The sequence below is a fragment of the Rhinichthys klamathensis genome, unplaced genomic scaffold (assembly GCF_029890125.1).
Source record: "Rhinichthys klamathensis goyatoka isolate OS25496 unplaced genomic scaffold, OSU_Roscu_1.1 h1tg000123l_1, whole genome shotgun sequence".
Lineage (NCBI taxonomy): Eukaryota > Metazoa > Chordata > Actinopteri > Cypriniformes > Leuciscidae > Rhinichthys > Rhinichthys klamathensis.
The window spans coordinates 492,569-513,764 of NW_026606660.1; the positions used below are offsets into that span (position 1 = coordinate 492,569).

A 21,196-nucleotide genomic window follows, 5' to 3' on the forward strand; every position below is an offset into this window, starting at 1 on the left:
CTTCGTCTTCACTGGGCTGCTTCTCCTTCTCTCCGGCTCCCTCACTCCCTCTGGTGTCACTCCGTTCTGCCAGGCCTCTGTCTTCGCCTTGGTTCCTCAAGTCTGTGGCTTCATCTAGAACTTCCTAGCCAGCGATGTGACCCTGGGCCATCGTCCTTGTGATTTTTCTGGGGTCTCCACCCTGTCCAGCTCCACCATGGCTCCTCCCTCCATCAGGGCTCCACCATGGCTCCTCGCTCCATCAGGGCTCCACCATGGCTCCTCCCTCCATCAGGGCTCCACCTTGGTTCCTCCCTCCATCAGAGCTCCACCATGGCTCCTCGCTCCATCAGGGCTCCACCTTGGTTCCTCCCTCCATCAGGGCTCCACCTTGGTTACTCCCTCCATCAGGGCTCCACCATGGCTCCTCGCTTCATCAGGGCTCCACCTTGGCTTCTCCCTCCATCAGGGCTCCATCATGGCTCCTCGCTTCATCAGGGCTCCACCATGGCTTCTTGCTCCATCAGGGCTCCACCTTGGCTCCTCGTTCCATCAGCGCTCCACCTTGGCTCCTCGCTCCATCAGTGCTCCACCATGGCTCCACCATGGCTCCTCGCTCCATCAGTGCTCCACTTTGGCCCCTCGCTCCATCAGGGGTCCACCTTGGCTCCTCCCTCCATCAGGGCTCCACCTTGGCTCCTCGCTCCATCAGCGCTACACCATGGCTCCTCGCTCCATCAGGGCTCCACCTTGGGCTCCTTCCTCTCTGCAGGCTCCAGTTCTCCGTCCATCACCAGCGCCTCTCCTTCTTCCAAGACCTCTGCCTTTGGACAGTTATGTAGGTAATTAGGACATGCCATGTGGGAGGAGGAGTACTGTCAGGGTTATGTTTGGTTTCTCTGTGTTTTTGTTCCTGTGCCTTTGTTACTTGAGTTTCATTTCAGTTTGACCTTAATTACTCACTTAGTCACTTTAGTTTTCAATTAGCTCCACGTGTCTCGTTTAGTCTCTCTCTCTCTCTCTCTCTCTCTCTCTCTCTCTCTCTCTCTCTCTCTCTCTCTCTCTCTCTCTCTCTCTCTCTCTCTCTCTCTCTCTCTCTCTCTCTCTCTCTCTCTATCTATCTATAAAAATTATATATATATATCATATTTCTTCTTTTCATAATGAAATCTTTAGAATTAGCTGGTTTCCACTGAACTGGTTTTGGGGGGAAAAAATCACGCCTCACAATCACATTGTTAGCTTAGCAATATGTATTGATATATATTACTAAATCCATTCTCAAAACCTCTAAATTTGAGGTTTAGAAAAAAAGAGCATGCTCACATACTGTTGTGAATGCGTTCTTGTGTCAGTAAGACACATGGAATATTTGCCGTCTTCTGACTGATGAGCAGAGCTCATGTACACGCGTTTCACAGTTTCCACACAACTTACTGTCAGGAAGATGAACAGCTCAGTGATCATCCACGCACAATCACTCCATCTCACGCAAAATCAAGCACTTTATCTTTAATCACTTCCCTGTCATTTTATGTCATGTGTTCACGGATATCATATTTTCTAATCACCTTCTCACTTAATCATTTTTCTTTTCAATATCAGTAGATTAAAGATAAATAAACTGCATTGTCGGAAGCAAAAATAAATTCTTAAATTGAACAAAGGCATTTAAAGCATTAATAATTGAAACTCATAATCACTTAAAACAAATGACAAAAAAACAGAATAGTTTTGTGACAAAATTAAACATGCAAAAGCTAAAAACGAACCTCAGAAATGAGTGATTTGGAACATTATGGCTGCATTTTATTAGCACTACTCACATGCAGAAACATACATGCAAGCACTGGTTTCAAAGGAAGCAAATATAGATATGTAGCTAAGCTAAAGAATTTATATTGTAAGCATGAATATACAAAACACACTAAATATCAGGCAAAAATAGTCAACTTTTCAATAAAAGTTCAATAACAAATAAATTGCACTACTGTTCAAAAGTTTAATGGTTTGAAAGAAGGCTACATTTATTTAGTCAAATACAGTAAAATTATGATGTATTATTAGAATTCAAATAGCTTTTTTATGTGAATATATTTTAAAATGTAATTTATTCCTGTGATCAAAAGCTGAATTTCAAACTGCAGTCTTCAGTGTCACATGATCCTTCAGAAATCACTCTAGTAAGCTTAAGAAAACATTTATGATTATTATCAATGTTAAAAATAGTTGTGCTGCTTCATATTTTTGTGGAAAGTGATAAAATTTTTTTTCCTGGAATATTTGATGAATAGAAAGTTCAAAAGAACAGCATTTATTTGAAATATAAAATTATTTGAAACATTATAAATGTCACTTTTGATCAATTTAATGCATCCTGGCTGAATAATAAAAGTATTGATTCCTTTTCAAAAGATCTTATTGAGCCCGAACTTTTGAACGGTAGTGAAGAGTTTGCAATTGTCAATCCTCTTATCCACCATCTTGTTTTTTCTTTTTTTGTTGCATAAAATACATGCAGGCCTTAGAATTTGGCCAAAACTGAGAAATGAGAAAGGTTTTTATTAATTATGAAGGAAATAGCAGAAATAACAGTAGAATTGAAATCTACAGAGAGAACATATTCATATATTTGTGTAATAATATTTATTATAGCATAGTCTTTAGTTTACATGTAGCAGACAATTGCTGAAAAACATATTATTTAATTTTTAACCAATATTTTTTAACCAAAAACAAAATTCTAATATTTGCAAACAAATTTGTCTTGATGCTGTCATGAAATAAGAGCTACTGTGCAATTCTTTCCTGTAGTAAACCACTGTCTTTTCCTCTGCCCTCCTTTAAAATGAAGAATGGCCTAAAATTAAATTAGCAGCATCCCAGCTAACAGGGAACGTTCTCTGGGTGTTCTGCCAAGGTTCTCTCAAAGAAAGTTATTAACAAACGTTCTTCCAAACATCCAAAAAGATATCTGGCCTCAAACGTTAGCACAAACGCATTCAAGGAAGGTTGGTTTACCCTGAAAGTTTATCTGGACGCTTGTCTAACGTTTTTTTTTTTTTTTTACTTTTGTTTCAAAACATTCAGAGAACGTTCAAAAGTAACATTCTCGTAACTTTAGCAAAATCACAAAATGGAACATTCCCTTAATGTTTTCGCTAACGTTTGCATAAATACGATTTTTTTTTTTTTTTTTCATTTTGAATGATCAGATAACATGCAGAAATACTATATTATTTCTAAATGGGAACGTTATCATAACATTTTTAGAGCATATTTTTTGTTAGCTGGGATATCACTCCCAGCCCGACACACGGACGCGTGGCGCGTGTGCGTGGAGCGGATGCATGGATCACATGGCTTTTGTCTGGGAGGAGACAGATATATCTGCTGGAGCAGGGGAAGTTGGCTGGCGGTGTGAATTGGCTGCTTCTTAAGCCAGTTATCTCGGCGCTCCACACTGCTGGTGCTCTGCCAGCGCTCACAGTCCTGAGTGAGGAGGACATTAATGAGTCGTGGAGGGCTACGCCGCGGCACTCTCTCTCTTCTGCAGGAAAATCATGTGTGTTTGAGATTCCCTGATACTAGCTAACCCAGCTAACAATTTTTTTTTAACATTCATTCAGTCATTAATTACTCACCCTCATGTCGTTTCAAACCTGTAAGACTTTCGTTCATCTTCGAAACACAAATTAAGATATTTTTGATGGAATCTGTCCCTCCATTTACAGATACACAACTGACACTTTGACACTTCAAAAAGTCCATAAAGATCGTAAAACTAATCCATATGAATTGAGTGGTTTAGTCCACATTTTCTAAAGAGACTCATCGCTTTAGCCTATATGATGAATAGATTTATTATAGGCTTTTATTCACATTTAAACATTCATCAACTCACACATCAGTTGTGGTAAACAGAAGTTCAAGTTCGCTTGCTGTGCGAGAACCAATGAGGTTCATTCTCGTGTTACGCATCATGTTTGAGCTCCAGAAAGAGGTTTGTTCTCATGCATCAAGCAGGTTCGGTTGAGCTTCTGTTTATGTTCCTTGATAAACTGTATATGTTAAAGCAGCATGTGTTTTGTACAGCTAAAAATAACTGGAAGTGACACCAGAAGTCAGACCCATTAATGTCCCCCTGCATGTAGTCAATAATTGTATCCCTTAAAACTCATATTTGATCCCCAAAAGAATTTTGCATGAAAAAAAAAAAATCTTCATGCCTTAAAATATCTTGAATGTAACTCGACACCCTTGCCTCATTTCGTATACTCGGTACTATGAATATGCAAATGAGCCCCGCCTCCACTCACTCACAGCAGCTCAGAGATCCACTGGTTCACGATCACACGTTGATCTGATTGGTTACAAGCATAGACAGTAAAAGAAATGGACACAGCGACCCCGTTGATTTCAACGGAGAGAGTTGAAGCCCAACATGGGCACTCACTTCCTGATAGCCAAGCACTGCGCAGGCTCAAACTGAGCTTGACGACGTAGTTGTCACGTGAGCAACCGTTCTGACCTTCTAGTAGCTGTGCCGGGACAAATCTGAATTGAAATCTGAAACAAATCTGTTGTTGAAATATTTTGTCCCGTTGCTTTTATGAACTCTCTATTTATGGGCTTCTCCCTTGACTTTATGCCTCCATGTCCACCCGATTGCCTCATAGACAGTAAACGATTGCCTACGAGCTTCTCCTCCTGTCTATACGGTAATTTCTCTACTGTGCGACAGAGCGTCCCGTGGTTATGACGCAATCGTTAGCCTATTTTTACAAGAATGGCTTCTACGGGGCCGTAACGTAAGATACAAAGTAATGGAGCCTTTTATACATTGTCGTGTTTCTTTAGAAATAAATAATGGACAAATGGAGTCTTTAAACGCCTCAGATGTAAAGTTATTCGCTGTCAAAGTGACGCCAAAATGAATGGGAGTCAATGGGATGCTAACAGCAGGTGATAGCCAGCTACAATGGCGGCCCCCGGAGGCAGCTTCAACTTCCGGCCCTTGGTAGTTTGTGACGTCAGAAACACCAGCGATTTCAAACCTGTTTTTGAGACTGTCTTTGGTTCACTGCAGTTTTAAGCAGAAAATACTCAGCAATGCTGTCGACTTATGAATTTACACATGGTTTGTCTTAAAGCATATTAAAAATACCACATACACACACATAAACAACATTAAAAGCTGGGTTTTTACCACATGGACTTTAGGACTTTAACAAATGGTCGAATTCACTCTTAGCCTAGCCTACATTAAAAATAAGCTAATGTTTACAAAATGAAAACGGAATGCTTCTAAAAAAACGTTTAGAGAACAATAATAACAGTTTCTTGACCGTTATCTTAGAGCAGATTTGTGTTAGAGGCCTATGGGAGGCAGTGATGCTCGAGAATACAGTCTGCGGCTCGACACACACACACACACAGACACGCACAGCGAGGAAGAGAGACAATTCAGTCCACGAGACAGAGAAGGGAAACGCATCCGAAACGCTCTCATTCGCGCAGCCTCCAATCTACTTCTCTCTCTCACACACACGCGCGCGCGTGTTCTGGCACCAGGAGGCTCGCGCTGTATTGTTTCGGTGGATGGGTGGAGGTGTACACACACACAGAGCTGAGGATAAGGCATCACGCTGAGGGTAAGCGCTCCACATCTCGGCACTGACTCACACACAGGTGCTTTTTTCTCTCTTTCTTTCTCTATGGCGGCATCCTTTCGCTCCGCCTCATTGGTGCTCCCCCCCCCCCCCCCCCTCTCTCTCTCTCTCTCTCTCTCTCTCTCTCTCTCTCTCTCTCTCTCTCTCCAGGGCTGCCTGCCTTCAACCGTCCTCTGCTCTCTTCCTTCTCCTTCCTTCTGTCTGTCTGTCTCTGTCTCTCCTCTTCCTCCGTCTTCCTTCATCGTGTGAAGAATGATTAGCATACAGGAGGCGAGAGGAACTTTCCAGCGCGAGTGAGCAGGAGAGCAAGTGAGCGAAGGGAAGATCGTGGGAAAATAATCAGGAGCGATTGGAAAGTTTGAGCGAAGGCAGCGTTTCCACACTGGTGGGTCACTCGTGCTTTATCTTTCTGGCTGGCTTGCTTTACAGACTGAAGAGTTGAGCTCGTACACTGTGTGTTTTATTTACAGTGCACTTGTTATCGCCAGGAGCTATAGGCTATTATAGGCTACTGGATCTTAAGAATTAGCCTATAATAATATAATTATTCTAAAAACAAAGAGAGAGAAACATGTCGTGCTTTGTTAGATTAACAAATTGTATTCAGGTTGATTTAGTCATAATTAATAAAACATTTAAATAACAGCTTTTAACTTGATAATTTAGATGTTTAGGACAAAACATTTTTACAGTGTAATGATTTTCCTACTTGGTATTTTTTCTTGTATTCCAGTACAAATATCTAACAATTCTTAAGTCAAGAAGATACATTTTTGAGAAGCAAAATTACATATTCAGTCTTGTTTTCTGAAACAATTGTCACATTTAAGTGATATATATATATGCCAACAGGGTACGGATCATCATTTTGGTTTTCCTTTGATACATTTATTTTTCTTACCCCACTGTCAGATATATTTTTTATAAACAAGACTTGATATCTTATATCATTTAGCTTTTCATGTAAATGTATAAATGGTTATATGTTTGTACTGGAAAACAAGACCAAAACATTGAGTAAGAAAGTATGCGTTTTCTTGCAGTAGAAGTAACAGAATGTAAGGTTTTGAAACATTTGAAAGAGTGAAGTTCAGTTCAGAAGATTGTTTCTAGTAATTGTTCCTAATGCACTGCAGCTGATCTGTCCTACATCACGACTGTGTGCTGGACGTCTCTCTGCACATGCTGGATATCTGTGCTTAATGTGAATGTGGATGTGGTGAGTGAGAGGTAAACGTGTGTCTCAGGTCACGAGCTGTTGGGCTTTTTCTCCAGAAGCTTCTGTGGGCTAAGGCTTGGTTTGTTGTTTGAAATGGCATATGCTTCTGGGTTGGACTTACTGTAAGGCTGGACTATTCGACTCCCTCATTGTTAAGAGAGTTATGGAGATATAATGTGCGCTGCTGGGAAACTTCTGTTTTCTCGAGATGACTGTAGATAAGCTGTATCACATGTGAATGCACAGATATGCCTTTTAAATGCAGTAGCCATTTTTCCTTCATTAAATATCAGTTGTATGAGCGTTCCCCACCCCTGCCTTTATATTTTGAGTTATGGTTTTCATACTTTTGTTTCTTTAACTAAATCATATGTCAACACCAAACTCACTATAGTTGTTCCTGATATTTACAAGAAACTGCGGTAACACTTTATTTGACGGTGTCCTTGTTACACGTTACATGTGGTTACTGTAAATTATGCATAATTACATGCAACTAACCCCAAACCAAACCCCAATCCTAACCCTATAGTTAGTACATAGTTCATTATTATTACACAGCGCTTTAATGCATAATTACACTGTTACACGGAAACCTTAAATATAGTGGGTTACACTTTATTTTAAGGTGTCATTGTTACAGTGTAATTATATATTTAAGTACTGAGTAATATTAAGCAACTACATGTACTTACTATAGGGTTAGGGTAGGATTAGGGTTTGGTTGAGGGTTAGTTGCATGTAATTATGCATAATTTACTGTTATTACTATGGTAAATACATGTAACATATGCAAAAAGGACACTGTCAAATAAAGTGTTACCCGAAACAGCACATGTGAAGGGCATTTAATGTAACAACCCAGCTAACTTCTGTTTAGATACTTCTGTTCAAAGAAAAGTACTAATTTCTTCTATTCCGATTAACAATTTTCAATTTGTGATTCTGACTACAATAAAATGGTTCAGGTATTAATGAGAAATCTGTTAATCAGTAATTACAGCCATGTTCAGATATACGTTTTACAGACTTTTTTTTTGCATGTACTTCAATATGCATATCTGCAATCATCTGTGTTTCTAATACTAAATAAAATGGTTAATTAAGGCCAATAATACATGATCTACAAATGTTTGCATATTGTACAGTATCAAATATTATGTTTACTTTGATATGACAGTCAAGGCTCAAAATATTGATTGAAATCAATTCTTACGTCATGCATGTGCAGTGTCTCTGGTAGGATAGAGATTATTGTATAAATAACACATCCGGGATATGTATCCAAGTATAGATGTTGTGAAAGGCAGGGAGAGCATGCATGTGTGTGTGAACTGTGATTGAATTGAGGAAAGAGTCTTCATCTGATTCCATTATGCTTTGTATGAAATACTGTTTTAATTGCTGTAGGTGATCAGTTCAATACATATCAGCGAGAATATGAAACGTTCACTCCTATGTAAATCCTCTTATCGTTTCACACCCAGATGCTGTTCAATTTTCAAAGGAATTTTAAAGTCTTTGTGCATTTCAGTTCCACACAGTATTTGGAGGAACAGATCATCAATGCATAATGACTTACATATCAGTGTATTGCTCACATTAATCTATCTACAAAGATTGCTGAATGGACTACATATATTCCACTTTTATGGCATTTTCATTGACAGATGTGGTCCCTATGAATCATCACTTAAATACTTCAGGATGTCTAAAAGATCTCAAATAACAATCCCCATAGATTAGAACAAAAGTAAAAGAGGCAATTTTGTTTAAATGGTATTTTCATTGTGTGCAGAACACATGCAGACTTGCTTTACTGACTGCATATTATTGTGTTTTATTTTTTTTATATATTTTTTTATTACATTTTTTTTTGCATATTTTTAAAACACTTCACAATGAACATTAAGGTCTCTTCGGTGGTGTAAAGTATTTGAGTAAATGTAATTAGTTACTATACACTTACGTAACTTTTTGGCTACTTAGTACCGAGTATCAAAGCTATTAGCAACTTTTACTCTCTCTACTTGAATACATTTTTGAACAAGTAAATGAAGAGTTTGGTTCCAAAACGCAATAAATCCATTTAGATAAATTTGAGTAAAAATGTGTTTTCTTTACCAAGAAAGTGGAAAGATGAAAACCACTATTTTCTGTTTCAAACTTTCACATAGCATTTGTAGGTCATAATAAAAAAATAATAAAAAAAAATAAAAAAAATTAAATCCAGGTTTTGATTTTCAAAGATTTATTATAAAAAAGGATTCCCCCGCCCCCCCAAATGCAATAAATCCATAAAAAATTAAAATAATCAAAATGCAATTAATCCATTGAATCAATATATATAAAAAAATGTTCATATTGAAACTGTTGAAAATACACAACAACGTAAGTTTATTAGTATAATATCTTTATTAAGAACTGTAAAGAAGATTGAAAACATTTTTCCTCCTCCCGAGTGCCTCATCTTCTTAATCTCCTCACGTAAATGATTCGATTTCGATGCCTTACGTTTCTCACCCGCCGCAGAAACAACCACAGGTTCATCAATGCCGTCAAAATTATTCATTTTTTTGTTTGTTTGTTGATCGAAAAGTACAAAATAGATAAGAAAATCTAGGAAGCCGGGTGTGTTTAAGGCGCTGCCGTTACTGTTTACATTGCGTGGAATGGTGCGTTGTGATTGGTTGAGAGCGGATATATCGCATTCTGCAGAGAAGGGAGACTGGCGTTTGTCGCGGCTTGGAAAGAAAGGGAGAAAACATGACAGAATAACACGGCGGATATCGCATTTTACTTGAAATTAAACATTGACTTTTCAATACCAACCAGATACAATACTGATTTTTGCAGTAACTAATTTTTTTTTTTTTTAAATGGCATTTATCGCGTTTTGGAACCAAACTCTTCATATGTACTCTTTACTCCAATACATTTGTGATGAGTAATGCAATCGCTTATTATATTTTGCAATGCACCTAACTTTTTCTGCAGCAGTTTATTCCTGCTACAAAAGAAGTGATATCGCCATCTTCAGGGCATTGAAGGTACTACTTGTGCGTTTTGCCCTTAATCCGGGTTCACACTGTACGCTACGCTTTCAGCCAAGATTTGGCCGTCTGAGACAAATTTTGCAAATCCTAAAAGATTCCTCTGATCCTTGGCTAAAATCTGAAGTCTTTGATCGTTAGTTTGACATGTTCACCGTTTCAGTAAAATGTTTACCTCTAGATTTGACTCTCAGTCCTACTTCTACGAGGACATTTCTCAAAACAAGCCATGACCAAAATGAACTTTAGAGATTTCTTTGTAGCCACCATTTTGATGTAATGCACCGTCACAGAACGTGTCATTGATTGCTGATGTAAAACTCCGGACGAGTTTTCTTGCATTTGGATTGACCTTGACTGTCGTAGAGTCTGACATTAATGGCACCTGAGATCTTACAGCGTGACATGACTTACAGTGAGGATCATGTTCGTAGTCTGACAAGCAACAATCGTAAAGCATTACTATAAATGTGCATCTGGCTTCACTCGCCTTGAATGTGAGTGCATTAGCAGGTATTTGCTGAATTACAGGTGTTTCATAGCTAAATGAGATGAGGACATGAGGACAAACCAGCATGACTATGTAATTTTATTTGATCAACATTATTTAATTTATCCGTCATATTGAAGAGACCTTTCTGGCAATAGATAGAGGCAGACTGTGATAAACTCATTTCAAAATAGATGCATTTCACACTGTTATTGAACTGAACTGAATCAACACTGAACTGAATAAATACACTATTGTCTTTACTGCAGAGTTTGAATTTGTCTCATACTTGAAGTTTGCATTTTTGATCGTTATAAACCTGTTTATTACTGTGAAGCTGCTTTGAAACAATCCACATCGTATACGATGCCATATAAATAAAGGTGAGTTGACTTGAATAACGTCACCATTTACGGTATTTACGGCTCTGCTGACGGACCGATGGCTGATCTTTATTAGGCGTGAAGGCCACATAAGTAATTTGGATCATGATTGATACGTGTGACGTTCATACGTTCTGTGCGAGGAAGAGCCATATCTAGGCATGATCTATATCTAAACACTGAGGCCAATTAAAAGCCCATCCTGACTGGAGCGAGTCTGTAAGCGAGAGTGTGAAGCAGACGAGTGATTGATACCGTCGCTCACCTACAGACACAACATTCATCTCGCTCACCTGATGGCACTGGGTCCCAGCGTGTCAGAGACACAGGGATCTGTGTGAGTTATGTGCTCTGCAGGCGTAGGGTTAGTCATCGCTGTTCTCCGGGAGAAGAAGAGGAGGAGGAGGAGGAGGATTACCGCTGCCTGTCTTTGAGGACTCCAGCGTCTTAGGAGAGGAGGCTTTCAGTGAATCCTGATGTTATTCTCTTCTGTGTGAGAATCGTGTCAGAGTTGGAACCGAAAGCATTGTGAATGTAGGAGCGCGCCGTCATTTGGTTTGATTTCACTTGAACGATGAGGTGAGACAATTAACTAAAGCTAGGGATCTTTTAAACAGTTTATATATATATGACATTAAACAATATGGATTAGAAACCAAACATCAAGAAAGACACATGAGGCACTTATTGTATTTAAAGCTGCAGTCCGTAGCTTTTTTTGGGTTAAAAATGATCCAAAATACATATTTGAGAAAATACATAACCAGCCAGTGTTCAAAACTCTCTGCTTGCCTTAGCTCTATTCAAAGCGGTAAGCTTGTAATAATGTTTTTAATTCCAGTGGTACTGGTGGATTTCCATGGGAGATTCGAGCATGTCTTTGCGTCATTACGTCACATCTGTACACACACATCTGTACTCACACACACACACACACATCTGTACACACACACACACACACACATCTGTACACATAAAGCAGAGTCTCGGCTAGTAGGCTATATTGCGAGTGAGGATGTTGGAGGTGGAGATTTATAGCCTTTTCTCACTGAACTTGATATAATTAAACTTATCAATTTGATGGCGGATCCAGAAAGGTTCAAACGACAATCACCAGCGACAACTAGAGATTCACCCGCTGTAAAATGTAAAAGACTTCGTTCAGACTTCGGAGTGGCTGAACAAAAGAGACTGCAACCGGAACCATGCGAAAACAAGGATAATATCGGAAGGACACGTTGATAACATTAACAATTTGAGAACAAAGTATAATTTGCACGGTTTTGCGTATGATAAGCGATTTTTAGATTTTATCAGCGCGATTTACTGCAATGTCAGAACCAGAACAAAAGTGGATGTTTCTTACTAGTTCAGACATTTTCCGGTGAAAATTCTTATGTTGGTCATACTTCCAAAAAGAATAATCTGTGATTCTGAATGCCAGTATCCACACCGGCGGTGACTGACAGACACACACTCTCCTCAAACATTGTGTTCATCCGTGCTGTGCGGTGTCAAGGGTGTCGAACTACAACTCACGTAAAGCTGATAATTCCGCGAATGACTGCAATTGCAGATTTCAAACAGAGATGGCGACAAAGAGGAAAAACTGCAGCTTTAATATATTGTACATTTACATTTGACACCTGGCTGAAATATGTTGATCCAGGAACATGTCTTACTTGGCAAAATCACTGTGACCTTATGGATGGATGGATGGATGGATAGATAGATAGATAGATAGATAGATAGATAGATAGATAGATAGATAGATAGATAGATAGATAGATAGATAGATAGATAGATAGATAGATAGATAGATAGATAGATAGATAGAACATTGAACCTGTATTTAACGTTACTGAAGTGGTCTAAATCAGAGTAAAAAATTATAATAATTTTTGCCTGCAGTCTGAGTGTCATGCACTAAATACTGCTGTTACCTAAAACACCCGCTAGCAAGGAATAAACATGACTGTTCAGCACAAAGGTGAACACAGTTTAATATTTGTAATGTTATAATGAAGTTACCTGTTTCAACATTGATAATAATCATAAATGTTTCTTGAGCATCAAATCATCATATCAGAGTGATTTCTGAAGGATCATGTGACACTGAAGTCTGGAGTAATGATGCTGAAAATTCAGCTTCGATCACAGGAATAAATAACATTTTAATATGAAATATGGCTGTGCTTACAGTTGCCATTAACATCAGCCAATCAGGACACGGCACGTTTACATTTGATCACATCAAGTGGCCTCTGTATCCGAATAACTGGATTTCTGTTATGTGTGATATTTGAATTAGGTGTGTAATAGGCCTTTCCCACGGACGCAGAAGCTTCATGACCTGCTAGAATAAAACTACTTTCGTTTCTCCTCTTCTAATGGCAGTGCCCATATAGCACGGGATTTTTGTGGTTTATTCATGTACAGTTGATCACAAATAGGGTATTAATCTACCAATTTAAGTTTCCCAACATTAATCTTGTATGATGAGACAAAGAAAAATTGTATTCCGACGCATTTCATGATTGAACGGAGAGCGCGCAAGCATTTATGTAGTCTACCGTATGTGTAGTATGCAGAAAACGTCACACTAAAGAGCATTATATTACAACTCAACAAGGGTAGACTAGACAACACAAAAACTTATTGGTAAAGATGGTACAAATGATACAATGCTCTCATTGCTTTCATTCACTTACTTTACTTTCTGAGACAGTCTTAGATCAAATTGATTGAAGTAGTTTAAATGAAGGAATATTTGATTATTAAAAAATAACTGATCATGTTAAACGAGTCATATCATCCGGGTTTAAGTGCAAAGATCATAGTGTGCAAAGAATAGGCTATATTGTAGACAGAAATGGGAGATTATTTATAATAAACGCATGCTGAAACAATAAAAACATATTATATATAACAAATAAAATGCATAGTGTATTGGTCTGGCAGTAACTCTTCATTTAAATCTCACGACTCATCGTTCAGATAATGTTGCACAAATAAAATGAGACACACAGGGTATCAAGCAACTCTAAATAAACAGTTTTAACTATTGACGTTTATTGTCAAGTTCAAATGCTGACCTGTGATTGCAGATATGAACGCTAGATTGCGTTTACACTGAGATCCACTCACAATGCGTTCTCTAATACCTCCGGACAGGATGACATTCAGATCAGAAATGCATTTATGCTTGTCTTTTCAATGTGCATCTGGATAAGGTAGATCTTTGTCTCAGTTTAAATGCAGGGGTTTGAGCTGTAGAGATGTGTGACCCTGCATAGTGCCATGAACATCTCTAACATCATGAGGGTGTCAAGCCGTCAACAACTCCCTCACTGTTGGCATTACACACTGTGACAGCTTCCTGGGAAGTTTTCCTTAAGTATGCTTTCTTAAGACACAAGATTATTTAGGATATAATGCCAGAGGATATTAATATTTTCATGTTTGTGATCCATCCGCCAATGCCATTCTGTGGGGATGTAGGATTGCAAAATCAGTCTGGAAATCCTTGAAAATGCTAATTCAAGACTTTTGAACCTCTGTCTTTGAATATTAATGACATTCAGTGTGCATGTCTGCCAATGAACAGAAGCGTTCCAGATGAAACGTTATGGAGGCAAAAATAGTCCTCCCCGCACAGGGCTAAGAAGAGCAGAGCGATATTGAAAAATGATTACAAAACACCCATCCATAATTCATCAAGCATATTGTTGAGGGCGCGGGACTCTTATTATGGCTGCTCTTTAAATCAGATTTGTCGGTTTTGATCAATGTAAAGTCTTCTAGTGACACGACTGGAATATTTGGCAAATATTACTCTGTCTAATGGATAATGGATTAAGACAAGTGATGCCGCTGGGGATGAATGTGTAAGAGCTGAAGCTAAGAGTACAATCATGATTTGAAGCAGATTTTCTCACAACATTTTTTGGGATTTGACTTTGAACAAATACACAGAGCAAACTATAATCATCCGAGATGATTATTAGAAGTTGTGGTCATCATTAAGGAACAATGCTTTTAATTTCTTTTGAAAGTAAGATAAATGTATTTGCATAGATTAATGGTTAACAAATGGGTTTAACAATTATTAAAGGGATAGTCCACCCAAAAAAGATATTTTGAAGAACGATTGGAACCAAACAGTTTATTTATTTTTTTCTACTATGGAAGTCAATGGTGCCAAACAACTGTTTGGTTCCAATCGTTCTTCAAAATATCTTCCTTTGTGTTCAGCAGAAGAAAGAAACTCATACTGGTTTGGAACAACTTGAGGGTGAGTAAATGATGACAGAGTTTTCATTTTTTTGGGTGGAGTATCCCGTTAAAGGGGTGGTTGATTATGATTTCACTTTTCTAACTGTAGTCAGTGTGTAATGTTGCTGTTTGAGCGTAAACAACATCTGCAAAGTTACAACGCTCAAAGTTCAAAGCAAAGGGAGATATTTGCTTTTAAATAAATTGCTTTTTAAAGTCCCACTCCGATCATATTTTGAGCTATTTTTAAACATTCCCAGTGGTCTTTAAATTATGATTATGCCATTTTTAGCCAAAATCACAAAACCTGTGCCGTTTTCTGGGACTTCGCTTCAGCAGAGCGGCAGTAGCTCATTAGCAATTCGCCTCTGCGTTGTGGGCGGAGCCGTTGGCACGGAGACGCCCCTCCCCCTGCCCGTTGCTGAGAGCTCTGTCTCTCCCGCTAGCTTACACCCCCAATACCGGTGGGGCAACAGTATTATATACACATTAATTATTATTATCCGAAGTTAATCAAAGTTATCACCGATCACCGATCATTATTTCACTCCAAGACTTCGCGTGTGGAGACGCCCAGTGGAGTTACTACGTCACAACTCCAGTCTATTTTAGCCGGCATTTTAGCGTCTGCTACTGATTCACAGCCATTTGAATGTAGAAATACTCAGAAATACAACTTTGAGCTTATTTTTCTCAAGATATGTCCTCTAACATCAGAAAAATGCCACAAGAACATGTTAACACCTAGAAAAACATTATTTTCATCGGAGTGGGTCTTTAAGGACTACAACAAACAGCTGGTAGGGACTACACAAGCTTCCTCCCGGGTTAGTGACATCACCAACCCTAAACTTTACATAAACCCCGCCCCCGGAACACACAGTCCATGTTGAGAAGAGGAAGAGTGGTTGTAGTCAAGCACATTTGTGAGTCAGCTCAAACTGTAGCATCCGTCTTTTCACATGCAATAGAAAGTCACTCTGTGTGCATCTCACAACAGTTCCTATACAAGCGATTTTATAGATTATCCTGACAGAATATGCTAATTGAAGATAGTTAACTCCACATCAGCAACATAGATTAATCAACTAACCATTCAGAGACGTCCTGTTGCATTCTACATGTTGTCACTTCTTCTTAGTCTCTCCATCTTTGTCTGACTCCGGTTTAAAAATAAAAGGCAGAACAGTTTCTAACATTTTAGCGTGTGTCTGGCCCGGGTGAGGTAATCGCAGCTGCTAACACACACACACACTTGAAGCGCCGCCCACTGTGTCGGGAGATGCAGCTCTTTTGCATTTAAAGGGCCAGACACAAAACGGTGCGTTTTTGCTCACCCTCAAAAAGTGACAACTTTAACATGCTATATAAAAATATCTGTGGGGAAAACTTCACATACACACTCGGGGGACATCAGAGACTTATTTTACATCTTGTGAAAAGGGCATTATACCACCCCTTTAACCATACCATATTGATCCCGATCCTAAATGTGTGGTTACCGATAGCTATTTATCTTTACAAATCCTAAAGCACAGTGATTTTGGAATCACAAAGTGATCATTTATGGTATCACTCAGTGCACAATATAATTGATATATATATTTTTTAATAACCCACGACTATTCTCTTTCAAAACATGTTTTAACTGCTTAGGTAGCTAAGCTAATATCATTCATTCGCCCTACATTTCAGTCAACATTCTTGTGCTGAAAGTGTATTGCTGAAATTTACATATAACAAAGTTGAACCCTCTGAGGCCAATGTAACTGTGAACATCTAAAATACTGATTGAGACTGTAAGAGAAATGTACTTCTGTTTGCACTATTTCGTCAAAATACTGATGTCCCTTTCAGTTCAAACAAAAAATTTTAACTAGAAAAATGTCAAAGCATAAACCGAAAGTGCAATTTTATATTTTAACTAAAACTAAGAATCATTTAGAGATCCAAATGTTATAACCATGGTGATACGGTTATAGTGACCAATGTCCAAAACCCAACTTTTGGGATTTTGTGTCATGAAAATGTTGAAATACTGTGCTTTGTATAAAAACACGATGACAGACTAATATTCTTTAAGTGAGGCTGTCAGAGAAAAACCATTATACGATGTTCACTATTCAGGAGAATGAAAAGCTAAAATGGTGAGATCTGTCAGCCAACAAATGAAGCTCACTTATTGTTGATTGCATCTCTTTCCATTGTACGAACACTTTTTTTGTGTGTTGAAATGACACATTTAGCTACAGGCACGATTACTTTTAGCTATTGATTTCTTTCACCTCTGCTCTTTAGGCTTTCACAATGCCTTGATCGCTCATTTTGACATTCGTACAATCATCAAATGGACTGCCTGTATACTGTTCGCAGGCAAGCATGAGGTTAAGCCTCGAATAAAACTCTTTCGACTTTCAGAAAAGCTCTGACAAGAAGACGGCCATCTCAAAACATGTCGACCAATATTGAAGGGTCTTTTTTATAGACATTCAATATTGGAATATTGTACATGCAACAAAAAAACTGTCTTTGTGATTTATTGGTTGCATGCTTTAGGCTAGAAACTCTGACTTAAAGATGCAAATGCTTGGGCGATGCATTGTAAGCTTGTTGTACTGTACTTAATGTATGTTTCTGCTTTACTTTCACAGTAACAAACCTTGGTTCTCAATCATAGCTATAAACATGGCGCCAGTTTAACCTTTACAAACTTACTCAGCCAGGGTTGTGTTTCCCATACAACGTAACATAACTCTCTGCTTAACTACCACAGTATGATGCATCGTTGAAGAAATCAACTAGCTAGTCACGACCGTTTCCCAAAACCGTATTGGTAATTCAATCAGGTTGGTTAATGATGTCATGCAGGTGGTGGAGTAATAACTTATTTTAATGAATCTGTTTTAGATCTAATCAATGCTAAATGTTTTGCTATAAATTACAGACATGGCATCCGAGGACTTTGCTTTGCTTTATTTCCAGATTCAATCATAGGCTCGTTCTTACATACTAGAGTACGTTCGCACATGCGCACTCTTCAAAAACGACACTTTAAATCTCTTGACAAACTCAAAGACGTAAATGACATTTGTATGTATTCTAAATAAAAGATACAGATTGCACTGAATGTCAGCTTGCTTATTTGGCTCTAGATAAGGATTTATTGAGTCCACATATCAAACAATCTAGAAACTCTGCTTGCTGTCGTTCCAAACACACAACTTTGCGATGCTGTTTGCGAATGTTCATTGGAACGATGGTTTCGGGAAACACAGACTCGTTGAACTGCTGATAACGACGGAACTTGCGACCATAGTTGGCTAACGATGCTTTCCGGAAACACACCCCAGATTGATACTTGGTTTAGTTCAAACCTTAAATGTTGATTTAATATTAATTATTAATAACATTTATTTCCCCAAAGACAAAACCATTAATACAAAGTAACATAATAATTATATTAGAAAGACACTACTTTAAAATGTTAGCCAATATGAAATTTTGTTTACTTACTATAAATAAAAGCAACTTTGAAAGACCTTAATGTTTATTCTGATGTCTTTTTTAAATCATATTTGCAGTGTATTTTCTATTATGTACTAATAAATAACACCAGAAAAATTAATTAAACCCACTATAATTTCTGCAGTCATTTAAGCTTAAACTTGCCTTGTACAGTTATTCACTGTGGTTATGTAATTATGTTGGGTTTGATATTATTGTTATATAGTACAGTAAATTAATGTGCATGATTTAACAGTGATAACAGCATGCCTTGGAACAAGTCACGATAACGACTTAAACGTTGGTAAAAATCAACATTTAATTGACCAACATAAATCCAATATACATCCAACAACAGATTGATAGGATCAAGTCCCTTTAAGGGGTCATATAATGGTACATGCACTTTTACAAGTTGATTGTACTGAAATGTGTGTTGGCAGTGTCTGTAGTACACAACCATCATATAATGATAAAAATCCATCCAGTGGTTTTGTTTTAATCTCCTTATATGTTTTCCCCTGCCTCAAATCGAGCCGTTCGAGCCTGTGACGTCACACGCTCGGAAGCCCCTCCCACGATTGTTTATTGACAGGAGCATTTCAACACAGACCCGCCCTCGCTCGTGAGCGAGCTGTCAATTATAGTCTGCGCGGACCGGCGCGGTCATTGTTGATATGCTGGAGCACTGTCTATGAGCAGAATGGCGTCTAAGCGATTGTGGTGTTCTGTTCTTGGGTGTAATAACGAACACAGCAGTCATTTTAATGTTCCTAAATCCGAACCGCTGAAGACGCAGTGGCTGAGTTTGTTTTCGAAGGGAATATTCCCCACGAGCAACGTCAATGCTCTCATGTTTGCGCAAATCATTTCTCACCAGACTGCTTTATAAACGAGGGTCAGTATAAAGCTGGTTTTGCTAAGAAGCTGCTCATGAAAAAAGGATCGGTACCAGATATTCGTGTTCCTGCTGAACCTCTAGAACAACTGAAGTGAGTGTAACTTTTTATTAAACTTTATATTAATATTTATATCTTTGCAAATCGCTAGCTGCACGCTTCACAATGAATGCGTCTAAGGTTTACACTTAGGGTACATTACGGCATGTTTTCTATGTATGACGTTCTCAATATAATTCATAATCCCACGTTTATAATGAACAACGCGTTATGGTTATTGTGTTACAAACGGTGTACGCACAGAACAGAGGGGCGGGGTCAGCAAAGCTCATGATCATTTAAAGGCATATGCACTGAAACGGCGTGCTGAAAACAGAGCTGTTTTTGACCAAGTAAAATAAGTGTTTTCTTACAATACTAATGAGAATTTTTAATTAAAGTATATTGCAAACTTTTAATTTTGACCCTAAAGAATCATATTAGCTTGTACAAAAATGGCATTATATGACCCCTTTAATTCGGTTTCATTGCAACTTTAAAGACATAAAGCTGTTGCTCTGAGCATATTAGTGCCGTGTATTGTAATATTTATTGTATATATCTCATGAATAATTATGTACGGAAATAATCAGCCCGTAAGTTCACATCACCCTGGTTCCCTCGACAAAAACCTGACAGGATTTTTTCCACTGGCGTTTGGATTGTTGCAGAAACTACACCACACTCACATGACTTCAACGTCACCACCATTAACAACTTTTTCAGTCTTTAATTAAAAACATTTTCTCTGAAAGTTGGAGTTATAATAGTTTGCAAGAGCACGATTATAAATACGAGGCTGTGAAAGTGACTAGTGAGTAGATGAGTTAACCGGTTCGGTGTGATGATGTTTAATGTAATGCCATTTACACACTTGTTAGCAAACGCAATTTTCAAGACTTTATTTGTTAAAAATGGGGTCTACTGATCTCTTTCGAAGAATAAAACATGAAAATATCTTGAGCTTGTGTTCACCACAGACCTTATTTCAAGCATTTAACCAAAAAAAACCATTGACTGAACTTTTTTTGCCCTACAAAAACTGCTCAAGATACTTCAGACTGCACGATTTTCAAAATAATCGGGTCACTGTTGTTTTCACACTGCATGACTATCTGGGGTAACATTCAGTTGCTGCTGTGTTAACACTGCATGATGGATCGGCGACAGGAGGTTTCACACTGCATGACTTTATAAAAGAAAGAATCGCCAACAACTTCTGCCTGGTCCGCAAACAAACGCGAGAAGTGATAGGAAATAACGGAAGATCACGCGTGCGTGAGACCTGAGTTCTCGTGCGACACTGAATTTGTTATTAAAAATGATAGCCTACAAGAAGATTGTGATCCAAATTGTCTATGCACTGATTTGTAGCGAAAATGAAAAATAATAATAAACAGTTTATGCAGGAAATGGTTGGGAAGACGAGGGGAGCAAGGACTGTGTTTTGCAAAGAGAGTTGGGGGTAAATAAATAATTTAGCAAATGTCCTGCTGTTGCTGCTGGTCATGCAAACGTTTGTGCTTTGTTTCTGTTTGATATAATTGTAAATATAGGCCTATCTATTAAAATACTGATACTGGTCTATAACTCCTCCTCCTCCCTGTATCTTGCTCTCTCATTGGCTGTCGGTCATCGCCGATGTAGTTTTCAGTCAGAACACATTCACACAGCAGGATTGTG

General features: G+C 38.3%; 1 protein-coding gene across 3 annotated transcripts in view; it reads left to right on the forward strand.

The window, feature by feature from the left end:
* The first annotated feature begins 5,604 nt into the window (after positions 1-5,604).
* The window catches only part of myt1lb (myelin transcription factor 1-like, b), a 168,800-nt gene continuing 153,208 nt past the window's right edge, over positions 5,605-21,196 (forward strand). The window contains exons 1-2 of one of the 3 annotated variants that reach the window (XM_056255836.1): positions 5,618-5,633; positions 5,903-6,036. The gene's annotated coding sequence lies outside the window, so the exon portion shown is untranslated. Of the gene's footprint in view, positions 5,634-5,766; positions 6,037-21,196 lie in introns of those variants that run through there. The other 2 variants (XM_056255837.1, XM_056255839.1) reach the window with 2 other exon arrangements.